This window comes from Balaenoptera physalus, assembly GCF_965194825.1.
Source record: "Balaenoptera physalus genome assembly, chromosome: 11".
NCBI lineage: Eukaryota > Metazoa > Chordata > Mammalia > Artiodactyla > Balaenopteridae > Balaenoptera > Balaenoptera physalus.
Window position 1 is genome coordinate 19526431 of NC_138896.1, and position 19072 is coordinate 19545502.

At 40.9% G+C, this 19072-nt stretch overlaps 1 protein-coding gene and 1 pseudogene across 3 annotated transcripts in view; one reads left to right on the top strand and one right to left on the bottom strand.

The window, feature by feature from the left end:
* Nucleotides 1-19072, bottom strand: part of DCDC2 (doublecortin domain containing 2) — a 157545-nt gene that overhangs the window by 51697 nt on the left and 86776 nt on the right. The window lies entirely within an intron of this gene.
* On the top strand, nucleotides 1665-3471 carry LOC309638842 (small ribosomal subunit protein uS10 pseudogene; annotated as a pseudogene). Its single transcript has one exon. The product of its transcript is annotated as a small ribosomal subunit protein uS10 pseudogene (transcript).

Here is a 19072-nt window from a genome sequence, read left to right on the forward strand (position 1 = left end):
CAGCCTCTTCCTTCTCTTCTGTGGTTCGTGCAAAAACACCCTTATTTTAATTCCTAGGTGGAATGTTGGCAAGCTTCGATAATCTTCTTTCACAATTTCTACTAAACACACATAGCAGCAGATTATATGTGAATTATCAGTATCTTAAATAACTGAACCCGATGAACAGAAAGGGGTTACACTCTTAAGTAATTAGGTGAAAATCAGGTCTGGCTTCTCTTTGGAATCTGGAAGCCTCTTTCTACTGCAGACAGGAGCAAAAGGTTACAGTAAATTTGAAGAAATGTCTGCACCCAGCTTGGAGAAATTTACACATTGGCTTTTTAAATGAAGGCACTTTTTATAGCATTAATTGGAGATTTTAAGCAGCAGGTGGTGGTATTTCATTTTATTTTGTAAGGAAAAGTCTAACAGTGAATTATTTTGAGTTTTTTCTCAAGCTCTCTGAAATGAAGCTTTTACTGCCTGCCGCGTAATGGCCTTCTTTTGCCATGTAAACATGAGATCAATAGAGTTTTAAACACAAAGGTTTTTCTAATGCATTTTTGGTATTTTTCAAGCTGTGATACAGCTGATAGGAGTTCTTATAAAATGTGAATTACAGGAAATTCATATTTATAAGCTTCTGCAAGTAATTTTAGAGCGCTTTTTTTTTTTTTTTGACTGTGTTGGGTCTTCGTTTCTGTGCGAGGGCTTTCTCTAGTTGCGGCGAGCGGGGGCCACTCTTCATCACGGTGCGCGGGCCTCTCACCATCGCGGCCTCTCTTGTTGCGGAGCACAGGCTCCAGAAGCGCAGGCTCAGTAGTTGTGGCTCACGGGCCTAGTTGCTCCGTGGCATGTGGGATCTTCCCAGACCAGGGCTCGAACCCGTGTCCCCTGCATTGGCAGGCAGATTCTCAACCACTGCGCCACCAGGGAAGCCCAAGAGAGCTGACTTTTAAACATCTGCCAATGAAGAATTCCAAGAGTAGCACTGTGCACTAACTTTCAATATTTCCCCATATACATCTCCTTCCCTAACCCGGGCCATGTGGAGGAATCATGGCTTGAGGCCTTGCCAGCGTGGGTCTCTTTTTGTGAGCTTCTGCTCACTGTCCTGAAGCGAGGGTGTGACTCCAGTCCCCTGAGGGAGGTTCATAGTGGCCACTGCCAGGTTTGGCCATCACAGTCTCCTAAAGTGCTTTGTGGTTCTGTCTCTGTCTTTTAATTTTCCCCGGAAGAATACTGAAAATACCATAGCATTGGGAAGGAGGCATGTGGCAAAAACACAAAGACAGGTTTCCCCTTACTCTTTCTGTATTGGTTTCCAATTGCTGCTGTAACAAATTACCACAAACTTGATGGCTTAAAACTACACAAGTTTGGGGCTTCCCTGGTGGCGCAGTGGTTGAGAATCTGCCTGCCAATGCAGGGGACACGGGTTCGAGCCCTGGTCTGGGAGGATCCCACATGCCGCGGAGCAACTAGGCCCGTGAGCCACAATTACTGAGCCTGCGCGTCTGGAGCCTGTGCTTCGCAATAAGAGAGGCCGCGATAATGAGAGGCCCGCGCACCGCGATGAAGAGTGGCCCCCACTTGCCACAACTAGAGAAAGCCCTCGCACAGAAACGAAGACCCAACACTGCCATAAATAAATAAATAAATAATTTAAAAAAAAAAAAAAACTACACAAGTTTGTTATCCTACAGTTCTGGAGGTCAGAGTCTGAAATGTGTCTCACCACGCTAAAAAATCAAGGTGTTAGCAGGGCTGTGTTCCTTTCTGCAGGCTCTAGGGGAGAATCCATCTTTTTGCCATTTCCAGCTTCCTGGAGCCACCTTCATTCCTTGGCTCGTGGCCTCCTTCCATCTTCAAAGCCAGCAATGGCCCATCATTGAGTCCTTCTTAAGGCATCAACTCTCTGGTTTTGACTCTTCTGCCTCCCTCTTCCACATTTAAAGGACCCTTTGGAGTCCATTGGACCCACCAAGGTAAGTGAGGACCATCTCCCTGTTTTAAGGTCAGCTCATTAGCAACCTTAACTCCCCTGTTGCCCTGGAACATAACGTATTCACAGATGCCAGGGATTAGGACATGGGTTTTGGAGGGCCATTATTCTGCCTATCACATTCTCACTAAATCTTTCAGCAAAGGAGCACAAAAGGTTTTCAAGACACTTTTAAAGAAAGTCAGCTGGTCAAATAGAAAGGTTGGTTTAGTCTGTGGGAGCAGTCTCTTCAGAACACATTCTAATATGATAAAAAAAAAAAAAAAAAACCCAAACACTTATGACCATGTCTTCATACAACTTGTTAAATGAAGGTAAATTGTTAATGTGTCTCAGTTCCACTATTTTACACTCATGTCCTTCAGAACCAAACTACAGAGGGATGAGTCCCTCTGTCCGCACTTAGACCTGAGTACTCTCAGGATGGGAGGAGAAGTCAGAGGGTCGCAAGCCCAGCAAATGGCCAGCTCCCACTCCTGCCATTTTCCCTTTGAGATGCCTGGGGTTGGGCTGCTGGCGTCCCTGCCCCCCTACCTCCACCCATACCCCACCCCCTGCTTGGATAATGACCCCTCTCCTACCTGGGCCAGAACAGGGTTAGCACTTGCTTCCAACCCCTAAGTCCCCAAAACAAACAGACAGACCTTGTGAGATTTTCCTAAGGGATTTTACAGGTTGCTGTTGTTGTTGTCGTGTTTTGGGTTTTTTAATCTTTCGTCTCTTTGAGGAAGAGGTGTAGCGGAGCGCAGGTCTGCCTGCACCTGCCCCTGCCTCATCGCATGTCTTTGAAAGATACCGGAAGGACACGTGTGGAACCAGAGGTGGCAATTCACCGAATTACAGCAGCAACATAAAATCTTTGGAGAAAGTGTGTGATGATTTGATCAAAGGCGTGAAGGGAAAGAATCTCAAAGTGAAAGGACCAGTTCGGATGCCTACCAAGACTCTGAGAATCGCTACTCAAAAAAAATCCTTGTAGTGAAGGTTCTAAGCCTTGGGGTCATTTTCAGAGGAGGACCCACCAGTGACTCACTGACACACATGGTCCTTCCGAGACTGTTAAGGTGACTTCTATCAGCATGGAGCCCCGGTGGAGGCTGAAGTCACCATTGCAGATGCTTAAATCAAACTTTTGAAAGTTGATTATAAGTTGTTAAAAAAAAAAACTTTTGTAATTCAACAATATTTATTGAGCACCTACTATGTGCCAGGCCTTGTTCTAAGAACTAGGAATTCACATAAGCAGAAATCTAATGGCCTTGTGGAGGCTGGGAGCAGGAGGGACAGTGGAGATTCAATAGACACAATAATCATGAATATTACGTCATGTAAGTGCTATGGAGTGCTAGAGAGAGGGAGCAATGTTCAAGCAGTAAGGGCAGGCCTCATTTTAAAAACACCATATAAACAAAGACTTTAAAAGCATGAGGAATGGATATCTGAGGGGGAATGCTCCAGGGAGAGGGAATGGCTGGGTCAAAGGTCCTGAGATCACCAAGTATTAGGAGGGTATAGATTTTTCACAACAAAAGCTAAAGTTCATTTGAATGCAAAAAGACTAGATCCGATTTTTTTAAAAATTCTCCTCTACAACTGTCTTCAATTTTTTTATCTGAAGACTGTCTATTCTTTTAACCACCAAATATTTTCCCATTTTCCATTCAGTAATGGCAGGGCCCAACCAAGGACCTAAGAGAAACTGGAAGAAGTCATCGCTGAGGGGCAAAAATGATACAGAAAAGGGGGGTTTGTGGAAGACACACTTGCCTGACCTGCGACTTGCTCTGCAGATGCAGAAATGGAGCCGTGAGGAGATGTGCGCTCAGGGCACCTCCACCCCCATGACCTCGACAGCATCCCTGCTCTCGGACCTGCTTTACTTCTCTGTTTCCTGGTTCGTCGTCTCTCTCCCTCATGAGAAGGTGAGAATATTCGCTGCCCAAGAGCAGGGATGGTGCCTGACACCCTTGATCACCAAGGGGACTCTGGCCCAGTCTAGCCCTCAGTAGCAGGATACGTGGGCTGTCCATTCTGAGACCAGGCCAGGAGCCCTGGTTATGGAAGCAGCCCCGAGTGAAAGGAAAAGATACCAGGCCGGAAGCTGAATCTTCCTCTGGAAAAATACTGCAATTACTACATGCAAGAAAAGTTTAGTTTGAAAAGAACAAGCTCCTGTTTCCTGGTACACTCCCTTCCAGCCAGCTCAGACCTGGGTCGTGTTGAGGCAGAGAAACGACCCTTCTCCTCACCCCTACCACTCCCACCAAGTGTCAGTACTTGGCGAGACCTTTATCTGAGAAGAGACACATTCTCCTTGCTCAGATGGAAAGCAACTGAGATGGGGAAGCAAGTAATGGCAGGAGGCATTAAAACAATCAGAACTGTAATTATTTACGTGATGAAAAGGTTGTGCTGTACAGAGACACCATGTGATGGAAATATTCCCATCACATTTATAATAATAATAAAAAGGTCTTCATCTCCCACGACAAGAAGCTGCAAATCTAAATAATTTTATCTTCTCCTCTGAATATTTCCCAGGGTACAACAGTAGCTCTCAGGCAGAAAGAAATTATTCACTGAGAACATGAAAATACTCCCTTTCAGAAATGACTTCAAGATAATATTTGCTATGTGACTTTGGTAATTTTATACACACCACACACGTATAAGTTTCTTTTACTAAAATGCTCAATTTTGTTGATGGAGCAGTTTAAACTTTATACAGCAATTTCATCCACTGTAACAGACATAAAAAGATCTATGTCTCTGCCACGTCTGAAACATCAGTAATATCCATAAAGTCAAGCAGTGCATTTAAAAATTTGTTCATATAAAATGCCATAAAATCAAAGCACCACATCTCAGTTAACCAGGCACAGAAATATTTTAACTATTCTCATATAGCATAATAAATATTAACTCATTAAGTTTTCAAATACCTAAGCAATGGAAGTTTATACCTGCCCTGCGAACGGAAGGATGTTTTCCCGTTTAAATGAACACACCGTTGCCGTTGTATTTCAGAACTTTGTCTTCTGTGCAAGTTCACAAAGTTAACTCAATCAGCATGTTCAGGTACTAAACACACTCACAAATACTAAAGTGTAAGCCAGAAGGCCATCAAAATTAATTAGATCATTATATTTTAGAGCCCCAAAGGACTCAAGAAAGCAAATGGTTCAACCCTTTCATTTTCCAATTGAGAACAGAATTGTTGGATAATTTGCCCAAGGCATGACTAGACCTATATTTCTCACTTAACACAGGCAATGCTCTTTAATTTACAGGAGGCTATATCTGGTTGATAGACAAAATATTATTGCGGGGGAGAAGGGTGTTAAACATGGGAAATCAATTCATGGTGTTGCTCTAGCAACCATGGAATTCTCTCTAGAGCTTAACACAGTGCCTTTTGGAGAGTCAGTAAATAGTTGCTAAATGTGAATGAATGGATGGAGTTCTTGGAAAAAGTATATTTGCTTCAAAGTATACTTCCTTCTGGCCACGGGAAAACCTGGCAAACTTTCCTTTCTGCATTTGCCTAGAAGCAGCCTGGGAAACAGCTTTCCCCAGTCTGAAGACATTAGAGCATGACTATCCCAGGTAGCAATTGATGGTTTTCTCTATGTTTAATTCATTTTTTTTCCTGTTTCTAATGTGTTTTCAAGTGGATGTAAGCTCAGTAGGCAAGAGGTTCTTATCTGATTACAGTGGTATCAGACTTCATAAGAAAGTTCTGATAAAACAGCCCCTATTCCAAACATTACACAATTTTTCAATTTAGGTGTACTAACGTGCTCATTTCTAGAATAACCCTAGTAGCCTCACATTCGCTCAACATAAAATCACAGGAGGTCCTGTTTCCCGGACCTTCACCTGATTCCCTTCCTAAATAATTTATATTTTTTGTAAATTAAGTCTCTTCCCATTCAAATGTGGTGCAGCTGGTTGTTTGCTTTTTGTTTGTTTAAATCGCCACTGTTTCCAAAAATGCCAAACACTTATCATCGGTGCCATTCTTTTTGAGACTGGACCACTTGCTGAATTCACTGTTACCTATTTCATGCGTATGTCTCCTTCTGCCAATGAAATTATAAACTGCTTAGTGTCAAAAGGCACATTTACAATATCACAGGGAATAGTCAATAAATTCGTGTTATTTCACCTGCAGGTTAATTGTTTGAAGCTACTGGAAAGAAAGAACCATGTAAAAAGTGATCTCCAATCAGGCAGTTTAATTAGAAATCTACTCCTTCCAGAACTGTTTGTGTGCATTTAGGAAAGGAGGCAATAATGGAAAGAAGTCCAAAATAAGTTCACTTAGCATGTCATTAATGAGGAAATTTCCTTCTTTCTTTTTTACAGGGCTGCTAGTTTGATAGATGAAGAAAGCATCAAACATAGAATATTTGTATTTCAACATAACAGTTAATGGACTCACTAGTCCACATATCTTTGTGTATATGATGGTAAAATTTGAGTTGGAAAATAACATGAGTATGTGTATGTAAGTGGGTTGATTCATCCATTATTTTACTTAACAAATATTTACTAAGTATCTACTAAAGACCAGATTAAATGCAAATTATGGTCACCCTTCCTTCAGTATCCACAGGGGAATACCTCCAAGACCCCTGTAAATCTCACATCCCTTATATAAAATGACATAGTATTTGCATATAACTTACCCTAGATTACTTACAGTACCTAATACAATGTAAATGCTATGTAAATAGTTGCCAGTGTGCACAAATTCAAATTTTGCTTTATGGAACTTTCTGGAAAATTTTTTTCACATATTTTCGATCCACAGTTGGTTGAATACGCGGATGCAGAACTCACGAAGGAGCACACCTAGGCTGAATCTTAAAAACAAGTAAGTTTTGACCAAAAAAAGTTTGGGTAGCAGTATGAATGGGGAGAATTTCAGATAAAGAAGCCAGTAAAAACCAAGAAGGAGTATAGGGCATGGAGGAAATCCCAAGCCATTTAATGTTGTAAGAGCATCAAGCCCAGTTTAGGGGGTATAGGAATACGATGCGAAACAGCCATGAACTTGAAGACTTTCAGCTTTTTCTGTGGGTGATGGGGAGCAACTGGAGGGTTTTAAGCACGTGAACCACACATAGCCAAATTTTGGTCCAGACAGGTGACATTGGAAATGAGGACAGAACAAAACTCAGGGGGAAAGACCAGAAGAAAAGGACACCTGTTAGGAAGTTACTGTTGCCTGTTGAGAGCAAAGGCGAGCCTAAACAAGGGCTGTGGTAGAGAGATGAAAATTGGGAAACTGTCCTAATATTTAGCAAGTAAAGTCAGCAGGATGTGGTGAACAGTTGGGAATATGAGGTAAGGAGAAGAAAGAAGTCCAGATTGTACATAAATTTTAGGCACAAATAAATAGTGATGACATTGATCGAGATAGAAGGTGTTGCGGTGGGAGATGGTTAGTGTAATTTTAGGAATGTTGGGTACAAAGTCTTTGAACGACGAAAAATGCTCATCAGCATCCAGGTGTCAATCTGAAGAAGAGTCTCTCTCATGGACCCTATTTGCTTCAAAAAACTTATAAAAATAGTTGGATACCATGTAGATAGCACACTGCCAAATATACAGATTATGGTAAGATGGAAAAGATAACAAGTTACAAAATCAAGACCCAAAATTAGGTGAACAGGCTGAAATATATACCAACAAGATTAAATTTAATAAGAAAACATGAAAAATCCTGCATTATAGGATGGGAGGATGTAACTTGACAGCTCTCCGTGTGAGTATAAATGGAAATTTTAGTAGCACTTAAACTTAATATAACCTATACTGAGTCTGAAAACTTGGACTCCATTCATAGAAATATGTAATACATTTTAATAATACATTTTTCAGATTGAGGTGGGTCACAAAATCCTGAGTGCCATAAAAATGTTTCAGCGGCCACCACAGTACATGAGAAGGAAAATCATGAGCAGGTGGGCCTCCCAAACTATCCAGAAAACTCCCTGCAACCAGAAAAGATCTCCGTTTATGTATTACACAAAGGGGACTTTTTGTAAAATTTCCTCTAACGAAAGGGTTCCACTTCCCAAACCACTGACTGTGATCCTAGGGTGTAATCAACCCATAGTAAATTCTGCACAAGTCAGACCACATCTTGGATGTTTGTGTTCGGTTCCAGGTATCTCATATTAAGGTGGTCACTGAAACACTCCAAAGTTTGCAGGTAGAACGTAACCGGGATGGGAAGATGAAGCAATCCTTCTCACTGAGGAGTGGCTGAAAGAATTCGGGATGTTTTAGAGAAACGTCTGGAGAAAGACTGAAATGAACATCAGCACCTGTCTCCAAATTTCTAAAGGGCTACCAACTGGAAGAGTCATATTCTCCACGCCGTCCTTCTGATGGCTTCGCCGGGAGCAGAGTGGAGATTACAAGCAAGTAGATTATGGGCCAACACAGAAAAGGATTTACATTTAGAGTAAGAGAAACGGTTGCCCTGTGAGGACAAGAGCTCCCTGAATATATGCAGGCAATGCTATCGGCTGGAGGAACCATTATTAGCTTTAACAGCTACTGTCTTGCAATTCTAGAATAAAAGACATGTGTAATCCAACTATATTTTCATTCGATGCCTCAACTCTGCAGTAGACTGCTATACTTCCCATATTCATTCTTTCTGCCAGTACCAAGCATTCACTGGAAACACGAATATTTTCAAACATGAATTAGATGTGATCCCGGCCCACAAGTAGCTCACAGTCCAGTGCAAGAGGCAGATTTGTCAAGAAATTATTGCAGGTGCCTGTGGTAAGTACAACTGCGGTAAGGAAAAGCTATGAAACCCACCTGGAGAAGGAGTAACATGAATGGCATTCCCTTCACGTCAAACGAAAGGACAGGATACTAGCCTCCTGCTAGACTCAAGTCCCTTTTAGAAACACATTTCTCCCCAGCACCACTATCTTATTTTCAATAACAGGTGGACCACCTCATGCAAAGTCTTTTCTCACTTTATTTGGTAAGTCTGCTTCACCCAACTATTGTAGGCACCAATTGGGATGACCGCCTGGTTCACAGACAACCCTTTTTCTTTCTTATAACAGCACTACTCCTCTAAACACTGAGGTGGTCATGTGACCCAGCTCATCATAAATCATTATTCCCCAGCCCTGATAGGCCCCAGGGGTGGACACATGCTTGTAAGCTGGGCCAATCAGAATCCTTCCCTGTGATTTTTTTTTTTCCCCCCAATCTGAAGTTGAAAGTTCTCTTTACTCTCATGTTCCTGGGTTAAAAGGATATAATCCAGGAGCTGTCTACAGCCACATTCCCCTCACAGGAGGAAAGTTTGTGTGCAGTACGGGAGAATGAAGCCGAGGGGCTAGAAGAATCAGAGCTGAAAGATACAGAGAGAATATTGTGGATTTTTGTATCCCTGGTTCCAGGTTCTGAGGTCCCTGGCTTTGCCCTGGACTTTAAAATTCTTTTTTCAATTCTGCAAATTATCTATTTCAGTATTCAAAGTCACTTTCAATAAAAATTACATGTAATGAGATTATTCTATAAAACAAAACTTAGGGAATAACACACCAACCCAAACGGGTGTGAGATGCACAAAAATAGAAACAATATGTATTTCCATTTTTCAACAAGAACATTTCTGAGCACTAACAATGTGGCAGGTGATGTGTAGGTGCTGGAGACAGAGAAAACAGATATGCAAACCAGTCGGTACAGGTATGGACAATGTAAGTGCATACAGATTTGGGTGTAGATGTAATGTAATAGTTAAAATATGCATAAAGATCATACATGGCATAATTCGCAGGTTAAAAAGTCAAAATATTTGAGAACCAATGAACAGCAGCACTGACCAGTTAGAAATCATAAACAACTAGTGTGGCTATTGGCCATAGTAACAAGTACAAGCTGAAAATCAGCTCTTATTATCGTCAGATTACTTCTTTTAATTCACCCTAAAAATTAATTATCCTCCATAACTCCTCAGTGGCTTTAAGGGGATACATCAGAAAGTAGGAAGAGGTTAGAGGTAGTAACTGAACATTGAGTTCATGCCAGTTTTTCTGATTACAGGCATCATGCAATTTATCTCCTGCTAATTGAACTGTAAAGGTTTTTCCATGGGGGTTTTGGGCTACATTTGAAATGGGTGGACTTTTATAAACTCCTTTGGTCAACAAGATAAGAAAAGGCCTGTTCAGTTGTATGCTTTTCAAGCTCTTTCCATGAGCTAATTTACACTGTGGGCCTCGGTGGTGGAAAATCATTAATGTTATTATTCTGATTACTAGGTATTTTGAAATAAATGACTTAAAGACTAGAGGCCTAGTCAATTTCAAAATCAAAGTAATCCAAAGAGGCTAATCAGCACTCTGCCATCACATATGGGCTGGATTGATAGAACATGTTTAATAGCATCACGCTGGGGGCAGAAGTAAGAGATAGCCCACACAGGGAAGTACGTGATAAAGATGGGAAGACAAAGAACCAATCCCTTAGCAGCTGAGAGTTTAGGATATTCATAAAGCTTCCACTACCCAAAAGCAGCAGGGGCAACTTCATTTCCATTAAGAGAATGGGAAGGAAATTGAATATTATAACAAGATAATGGGCTCCTGCTTGTGCAGAACTACATGTATGAAGTCAGAATGTCTGCTGACAAAGTGCTTGTTACTGGTATCGAGACAACCAGGAACAATGAACGTCATTTGTACACGCTTCCTCAGGTGAAATTCTTTTTCCCTAGTTGTGGGATGCAAGTACTTTTCAATCTCAGTAACAGAATACAGGCTGAAGTTTCACCATCAGTTTAGAAGACCTGTGACCTTCAGCCAGCTGGGGTTGGACAGGAAGCAGTTTGATGACCCATGATAGCTATGCATAGGGAACATAAACATTTAAAGGGGGAAAAAAATTGCTCTTGTATTTTACTTTGTAGTTCTCGTACAGGAGGCCTTTCCAAGACTATGACCAAAAATGATAGAAAGAACTGAGTCTTAAGCTTGTACAATGCTAGCATTTTCTACATGGAGCTTCCAGGATGGCAGGACATTTTACTTAAAATATATTTCATGTCATTTTACACTAAAGCTTGACTGTATCTCAAATCACGTCTCACAGGTCACAATAAAAGGTACAATCACCAGCTTTCTTCATATTTTGATGGGAAGGTTTCAATGAAGAAGTGAAAATTAAAAGATCTGCAGAAAAAGTATGCAGTGAATCATATTTTTAAATACCATATGTCCTCTGGAATTTTAAAATAATTTCTAAAATATGCCCTAACTACAAAAACTCTACGGCAAAAACAAAAAAACCCACTACTTTTCCATATTCATGAAAAGTTCACTAGGGAGAATATTTAAATATCTTTTGGCAGTGTTTCTAAAGACTTACAAAGCACTCAGAGCATAATCTCAAGAGAGCATATTTAAATAGTCCACCCTCCCCGAAGTTCTTCCAACCTGTGATTATTTACTGTATGTCTTTCTATATTTTAATGCCTTATTCCTAAAAGATCGTTGGATATGCGTATGCTTTGTATTTCACTGGCTTTACAAATGGAAAATACAATTTTCTCCAAAAAAAGGCCCAATTTTGTGAATTAATATTTTGTTATTATTTAATGGCTCCTGTATCACCTGCAAAATAAAATCCCAACTCCTTATCCAGGTCCCCAGGGCCCTTTGAGTTCTACGCGTGGTCTCCTTTTCCAGCTTCACGTCCTTCCACCCCCTCCCATCACTCTACTGATCAGCCCCTAACCCACTGTATTCACCTGCGTCGCAGAGCCTGGGCACATGCTGGTTCTCTGCCTGGAATATCTTCCTTCTGTTTTTCTACCAGCCTCAGTTCTAGAGTCTTCCCTGACCTATCCTCGTCCTCACCCATCCCCCAGTCAGAGCCAAGCCTCTGTGACAGCACTGACCACAGTACAGAAGCCACAGCTGATTCCTCCTAGGGGACCCTCAGCTCCCTGAGGACAGACACTGCCCTTTGTCCACCCAGCACAGAGCATGATGAGGCAGGCAATCACGAGATGAATGAATGAGTGAGTGAATGACTGAATGAATAAATGTATTCCATTGAGAAGGGACTGGAGATTTCCAGTCAAGACAGCCTTGGAGTCTATCCTCTGAGTTATCTCCTTTGTCTAAACACATAGCAATGAAAGAGAAAATAGAGGAGAAAAATTTTAAAGATTGCCAGACTCAGAAATAAGCAAAGGCTCTTGGTAATCAAAAACAGAACAGAGAATTAAACTGGTAAGTAGGGCCGAAACCCTGGGCTTATGAATTCCTCTTCTAGAAAAAAGAATTAGTGCGGGAAACTCCACACCTGCAGGGTAACCAAGTCTGATCCCACTTGTGATAGGAACCAAAGCTAGGCCTGGTGAGAGGCTACCCACCTCTGCAGACTCAGACAGACTACATTTAATCCAGGCTCTTCCACCTGCTAGCTGTGTTACTCTGGGCAAGTTACCAAACCTACCTGTACCTCACTTTCCTTATTTGTAAGATGAGGCTAATAAGAGTCCTACCTCATGGGGCTATTAGGACTAAATAAGTTAATGTGTTTAAAGTGCTCAGAACAATACCTGGCACTTTACAAGTATTGAATATTATTAGTACTACTATTATTTTTATTATTATCATTATCATTGTCAAGAGAATGACAAATTCCACTTGCCTATTGCTACAGCTTATGTGGGGCTGAGGACTAGTTTGTAAGAAGATGCAGGCATGGCCTGCGGCCAGAAGCTGGACCGAGTTGTCACTGGATCCATGACTGATTCTGCCATGAGTTGGAGACCTTACGGGGCAGGAAGCCTAGACTCCTGAAAGCAGATAGAGGCATCCCAAAAAACTGAGGAGTGGGAGTGGGAGTAGAGTGGGAGTGAAGAGAGGTCAGGAGAGAGACAGAGCAGAGAGACAGACAAAGGTCTAGAGATAAAACTCAGTATGTCCTCACCACCTGTTTCACAATTTGAGTTAATATTTACTTCCTATCGCAATGCCTGTTCTTCATTTCAGAACTTACACCTATAAGAATCACTAATAAGGCTTATAATGCAGCTTCCTGCTAAGGAGAACTCATCTTCTCATCAACATATATAAGTATCATCCAAAAGACCTCTGAACAGACAACCAAAGTTTCTGCTTTAGAAGCAAATAGTTGCCATAAACAGAGCATTTTCAACCTAGAAAGTAAAATCCAGAAGACTTCAAAAGGGATCGTGTTGCTGCTAACAATGAAAATTTAATTCTGTTCCTAGAATCCCTAAAGGAAAATCCAGAAATGGTGACCGTCTGTGTTTGCTTCTAACAGTCCAGATAAAAATACAAGTAACTGCAAAATGATTTGGAACCAAGAAGCCTAATCAAAAGATTTTCCTTAAAAGTAAGTATGTGAGATGGGCTTAAGAGTAAATCAAGGGTGGTGGGGAAAAGACAGAAAACTTACCCACTGTAAAGTTACATGAGATGAGTTGTAATCACCCTGACCTTTCATCACATGGATGCCTCTGACACCTTAGACTCTCCTTCGTTTGATCTGGCCAAGTAAATGTCACCAAGTTCAATGAGAGCAACAAATTCTTTATCTCAAGGGCAGAATCACCCTTAAGCAGAGTATGAAGCTGGTCTCCTCACCTGCCCGTCTCCCGTTCTGTGTCCTTGCCTACACTTCCGGTCTAGTCTCTACCTGGAGACCAATGCTCCGTGTCCTCCTTCTCTGGCTCCTGTTAGTCCCCTCAGGGTGCTCAAAGCCCGACCTTTCTTGGCAATGCTCTGTGTCCCAAATCATTCTTTCCTCCACCTGCAAACCCCAGCAAAACCCCTCAAGGCAAACTCATGTACCAGAAACTTAAAGCAACATGATGGACTGAGGTGACCCAGGTTCTCTCCTGCTACAAATACATAAAATGACAGATAAAATGTGAACACAAAAGTTTCATTCATTGCTGAGCTCTAAAGAAAGGGCAGTCCCCAGCTACTGTACATAAAGAAGGGTGCCTCAGGGATTCAAGGGGAGATGGAGAGGATTTAGGCTCTAGGGTCTGGGAGCTAGGATTTTTTTTTTTTTTTAACATCTTTATTGGAGTATAATTGCTTTACAATGGTGTGTTAGTTTCTGCTTTATAACAAAGTGAATCAGCTATACATATACATATATCCCCATATGTCCTCCCTCTAGCGCCTCCCTCCCACCCTCCCTATCCCACCCCTCTAGGTGGTCACAAAGCACCGAGCTGATCTCCCTGTGCTATGCGGCTGCTTCCCACTAGCTATCGGCTTTATATTTGGTAGTGTCCACATGGTGGAGGGCTGGAACCAAGACCACAGCATAAACCTGGAACCATTTCAGGGGTTCCAAATCTCTGACAAGTGGACTTTAAAACCAGGCACTAGACTAGAAAGCAGCAAGAAAGCTTGGCATCTCCCTGGGGTCCTTGAGAAATCAAAATTCCAACCACATACTATGCAAAAGGCTGTTAAGATCTAAAGTTGTACTATCCAAGTACTGAAGAAACCTCCAGCCAAGAAACTAACCATAAAACTAGTCCAAAATCAGGAAAATTCCCATGGTCTTAGCAGAAGCACATGCACTCTGAAGGGATGCTGCCTCAATCCTAGGCACACAGGACTGTCTCAGCAAAACAAACAAGCTTCCTGTGGAAGATTAGCTCACTGTCAAAATTTGCAGATGAAGTGCAGAGAGTAACCACCATGAGGGAGAGTCAGTCAACACAACAAAGAGAATTAGCACTCCCAAGGGCAGGAGATAATAGAACAATTTTAAAAGTGATCACTGAAAAGTGCATTCAAATGATTAGAGAAATAAAAGAGAATAGAAACAACGCTGAAGGAAAGGAACAGTACAAATAAAAACTAGCAGGTTTGGAAAAGGGTCAAGTAAAACTTCTAGCAATGAAAAACATTGTCATTTAAGTTCAAAACTCAATGGACAAGATTAAATACCAAATAGATTAAACAGATTATCCCAGTTGAAGAGAGTATTTGTGATCTGGCAGATAGAGCTAAGGAAATCACCACAATGCAACACAAAGAGTAAAAATCATGAGAGATCAAATTCCATCTAACCAAATTCTAACAAAGCAAGTTGAATATTTTTCCATAAAATGGTTATAAATCATGAAATTATGTAATGTTTACTCTCAAAGGATTATTTATATTTCTTTTAAAAATTTATTGTTCCAACTGACTAGATTTTTAGCAGTAAAAATTTAGAGAATATTAATTCCCTAACCAATTATGTGCCATCTCACAGGTATTTACTTGATGAACCTTAGTGTAAGATGTCTTAGTTAATGATGAAAAGTTTCAAGTTGGTAAATGGAAGAGAGCCAGTTTTTGGTTTTTTGGTTGGTTGGTTTGTTTTTAAGTAACTCTTGTCTTTCCTATATGCATATATATGCTTCCTGTTGCTTTGCTTCATAGAGCACATATAATGAAGAGAAATTGTTGTGAAATGAGTCCCACTTTCTCACTAATTTTCATTATAAAATCAGAAGTGTATATCTGTAGGAAAAGGGAACCCCAAAAGAGATTAAAACATCCTGTAAAACAGCTTATTGAGGATCAGGTTGGTCTTAATATACATAAAGGGAGTCAACTACAGTCATGTTTTGAAGAATCCCAAGAAAAATCTTTTCCAGCCAGTACCTACTACCTGGGATTCCACTAAAATAATCTCGGCAAATGCCAAACAACAAGACATTATTATTTTTAACTTGGTGCAACTGAGCTTCTTGTAGTCTTTTCAACAGGTAATTTTATTGGGAAGGGGGAGAAACAAGAGATGGCTGGAGGGCTCTAGTCATCTAAAGATGAGGTACTCTAAACTAAAGATGGATGTGCTAAAGAAGGGAAACAGATACTGAAAGAGAGGAAGGAGAACGCTCCAAACTTTCCAAATAAAGCTCCATTCAGTCTCTCTAAATACACGCTGGGCTCTCTTTAATTCAAGTAAGGACTGGTTATAGATCATTATCACACACAAAAGGAAAGTGGTTTAAAGGAGTGCTGTTTGGGACGTAGGTACAGCAATGGGCTCTGAAGCCAGAGTGACCTGTTTTGAAACTCAGCTATGTCCCTTAATAGCTGTGCGATCTTCAGTCTGTTCTTCAACCTTTCTTCAGCTGAGTTTCTGCACTGGCAAGTTGGAAATGAAATGCCTTCACAGTTGTTGTGGGTATTCCATGAAAATGTGTTGAAAAGCACTTAGTAGAACACCAGCACTAAGTAGCTGCTCAAAAAATTTAGCCATCCTTGTTACTGCAAGACATGGCATGATGTAGTTCCAGGGAGCCGGGCTTTGGATGCAAACCTGGACCCCTTCACTTACCAGATCCAGGACTTCACACACAAGTTACATGGTTTGAACCTCTTCAAGTCTCGGGTTCCTTATCCATAAAACTGAGATAGTCGCTGCCTTGTGGCACTGTTACGAAAATTAAATTATACCGCATGCATAGAGAATTTAGCATAGTGCCTGGCACATACAAGTCCTTAATCAGTGGTAGGCACAATTTGCTAAAACCAGTTTAAGTGGCAGGGGATGTGTGATTAAGCAAAGGTCACTATATGACCTTTGGAATATTAAGACAGTAAGAGGCAAATTTTAATCTGTAATTCCCTTGAGGGCAGAAACATCTGTCTACTATATGCCTGATACTCCACATATTGATGGCTAGCCCATACAACAAGATGTGCTCATCCACCTCACGTAAAAAACACAACAAATTAAAAGACTATAAACATTTTCAAAATATGAACCTCTGCATAGGTGTTAAATTAAAATGGGAGCTCAATAGGGAATAGCTAGTAAGATGTTTGAAAATATAAAGCATCTGTCTTCACATTATGCCAATTAACCTAATGCCCTTACTCCTTTAAAACTGTAACTGCCAATGACCAATGTGCCATCCAGTGAAAAGCTTTAGTTTCTTTTTTGCGTTTAATCATTTTAGGTATTTGTTTTCAGAAATTAAATAGAAAGGTGTAAAATGAGGTGACCGTAATCTCGAAGGTTCCTTCTACTTTGATTTCTGTTATTCTCATTCAATATATTAAAACTCAATCCTACAATAGACCATTCATTCTGAAGTGACTCACTTAAGAATACTGGGTGATTCCCTAAACAAAGGAATTAGCAGAGTGAAAGGCTCTGCTTTATGATTCTATTTAAAAGAAGGTTAATGTGAGCTGATTGCTTTCAATGCCTCCGTAATTAAAAATATACTACAATCATAGCTTCTTGGAGATGGGTTAGACTTGCTGAAACCTATTTAACTACTATAAATTACTAAAATTCTCCTTAGGGATCTTATGGTTTGAGTTCCGTGGAGGAAGACAATTCTCTATTCACTACGGTACCTTTTTTAAAATTTATTCCATTGAGAAGTTCAATACAGCTTCTCTTCTAAAATTTTCAACTAGTAAAGCCCTAGCTTTGCTCACAGCTGTGCTGCTATGATATACAGTAATAGAGTCTTTCCTGAATGAATAAGTTCAGAAGTTTCAAGATAAGGAGTGGATGTGTGAGTTGCAAAATGCCTGTATTTTAGGTATCCGTCTCCATTACCCTGTGCGTATTTTATCCAAACCTAAATAAACCCAACCAAAAGTGTTCAATTAAAAAACAAAAATGTTAAGGGATGGAGAGTGAGGAGAGACTTCATTGAAAGGACTGCCAGTTATTTGGAGAACCACATTCCTCAGGAATATTGCGCACTTAGCCCAGTGCTTGGAGATAGACTTAGACTTGCTGAGTGAGTGATTCTGGTCCCTCCCTGATCCCGTTTCCCCTCAATATTACATTTAAGCTGCAATATTATTTGAATTGTAATTTTAAGAGTTAAAGCTCTTTTTTTTTTCTGTTTCTGAATGAGATCACTAATAATGGTCTAACAGGATGAAATATGTTACATAGGGAGGAAAAATTACTTTTACTCTGCCCTCTGCCAACTAAAAAATTGTCACTTGCCATCTGGTTCCAGAGGAATGAAGTCACTAGCCACTGCAGTCACCGACCTTCAACACACCCTGAAAGGAGTTCAGGGTGGAGATGAGGAATAAGGCACTCTGTGCTCTGGGAAAAACTGGCACAAGAGGCCTTCAGATAGTTAGATATTTTCAGGAGAAGACTTATGAGCCCAATTTCTTGCATCTCCTTATATCTAGAAAAGCACTAAAATCATTAACAGAGACATCTGCTCCTTGGGACTAGGTGCAAGCCTCTGCCAAAATGTGTGCTTGACTACACGTACTCCCTTCACTAAAATCGATGGAATACTGACCTTCCCCCCTACCTCTTCAGAACAGTTCCTCAGAGCTATCTGGGAGGCCATCTCCCAGGCTACAGTCCTCATTTTGCCCCCAAAAAAACTTAACTCACAACTCTCACACTGTGCTTTTTTTATTTCAGTCAACACCTCTCATGTTTAGTGACTGGGGTTTGTGAATTAAACTGACAAAAAATTAACAGGGGAAAAGGTTTATTCACATGCACATGGAGGCTTCACAGAAAAGAAGCGAAAACCCAAAAAAGTGGCTAGGACTGGGGGCTTATATACCATTTTAACAAAGGGTGATAAACTGTAGAAAAGTGAGTAGACTAAGGGGAGGAGTTGGGGCTTCTAGGGGTGGTAAATTGCTGGATGGTAAATATGTGGGCGAAACTAATGGAAGATAAGGGTTATTTTGGTGAGGTTTGTTTATACAGTCTTAAGTCAGTGCCATCTCCAGGGGTAAGAGCCTCCCCCGGTGATTAAGAGTTGTTCTCTTCCTGGTATGGGAGGGGGAGACAACTTTATAAATGAAAATTTATGCTCTGCTTTTAGGCAGAAAAGGAGAGGAAGGAGAGTTCCTCCGATGTCTGCTGTTTCCCGATGGTCTTCAGCTCAAAATAAGTCTTATGCCAAAATGGCATATATTGGGGCAGCACACTCACTTTCAGAACAACCGTGTAGCAATAAGTGAAGATAGTAGTGGGTTCATTCATTAGCCACTGGTCTGTGCTTTAAGCACAAGTGTCATTTGG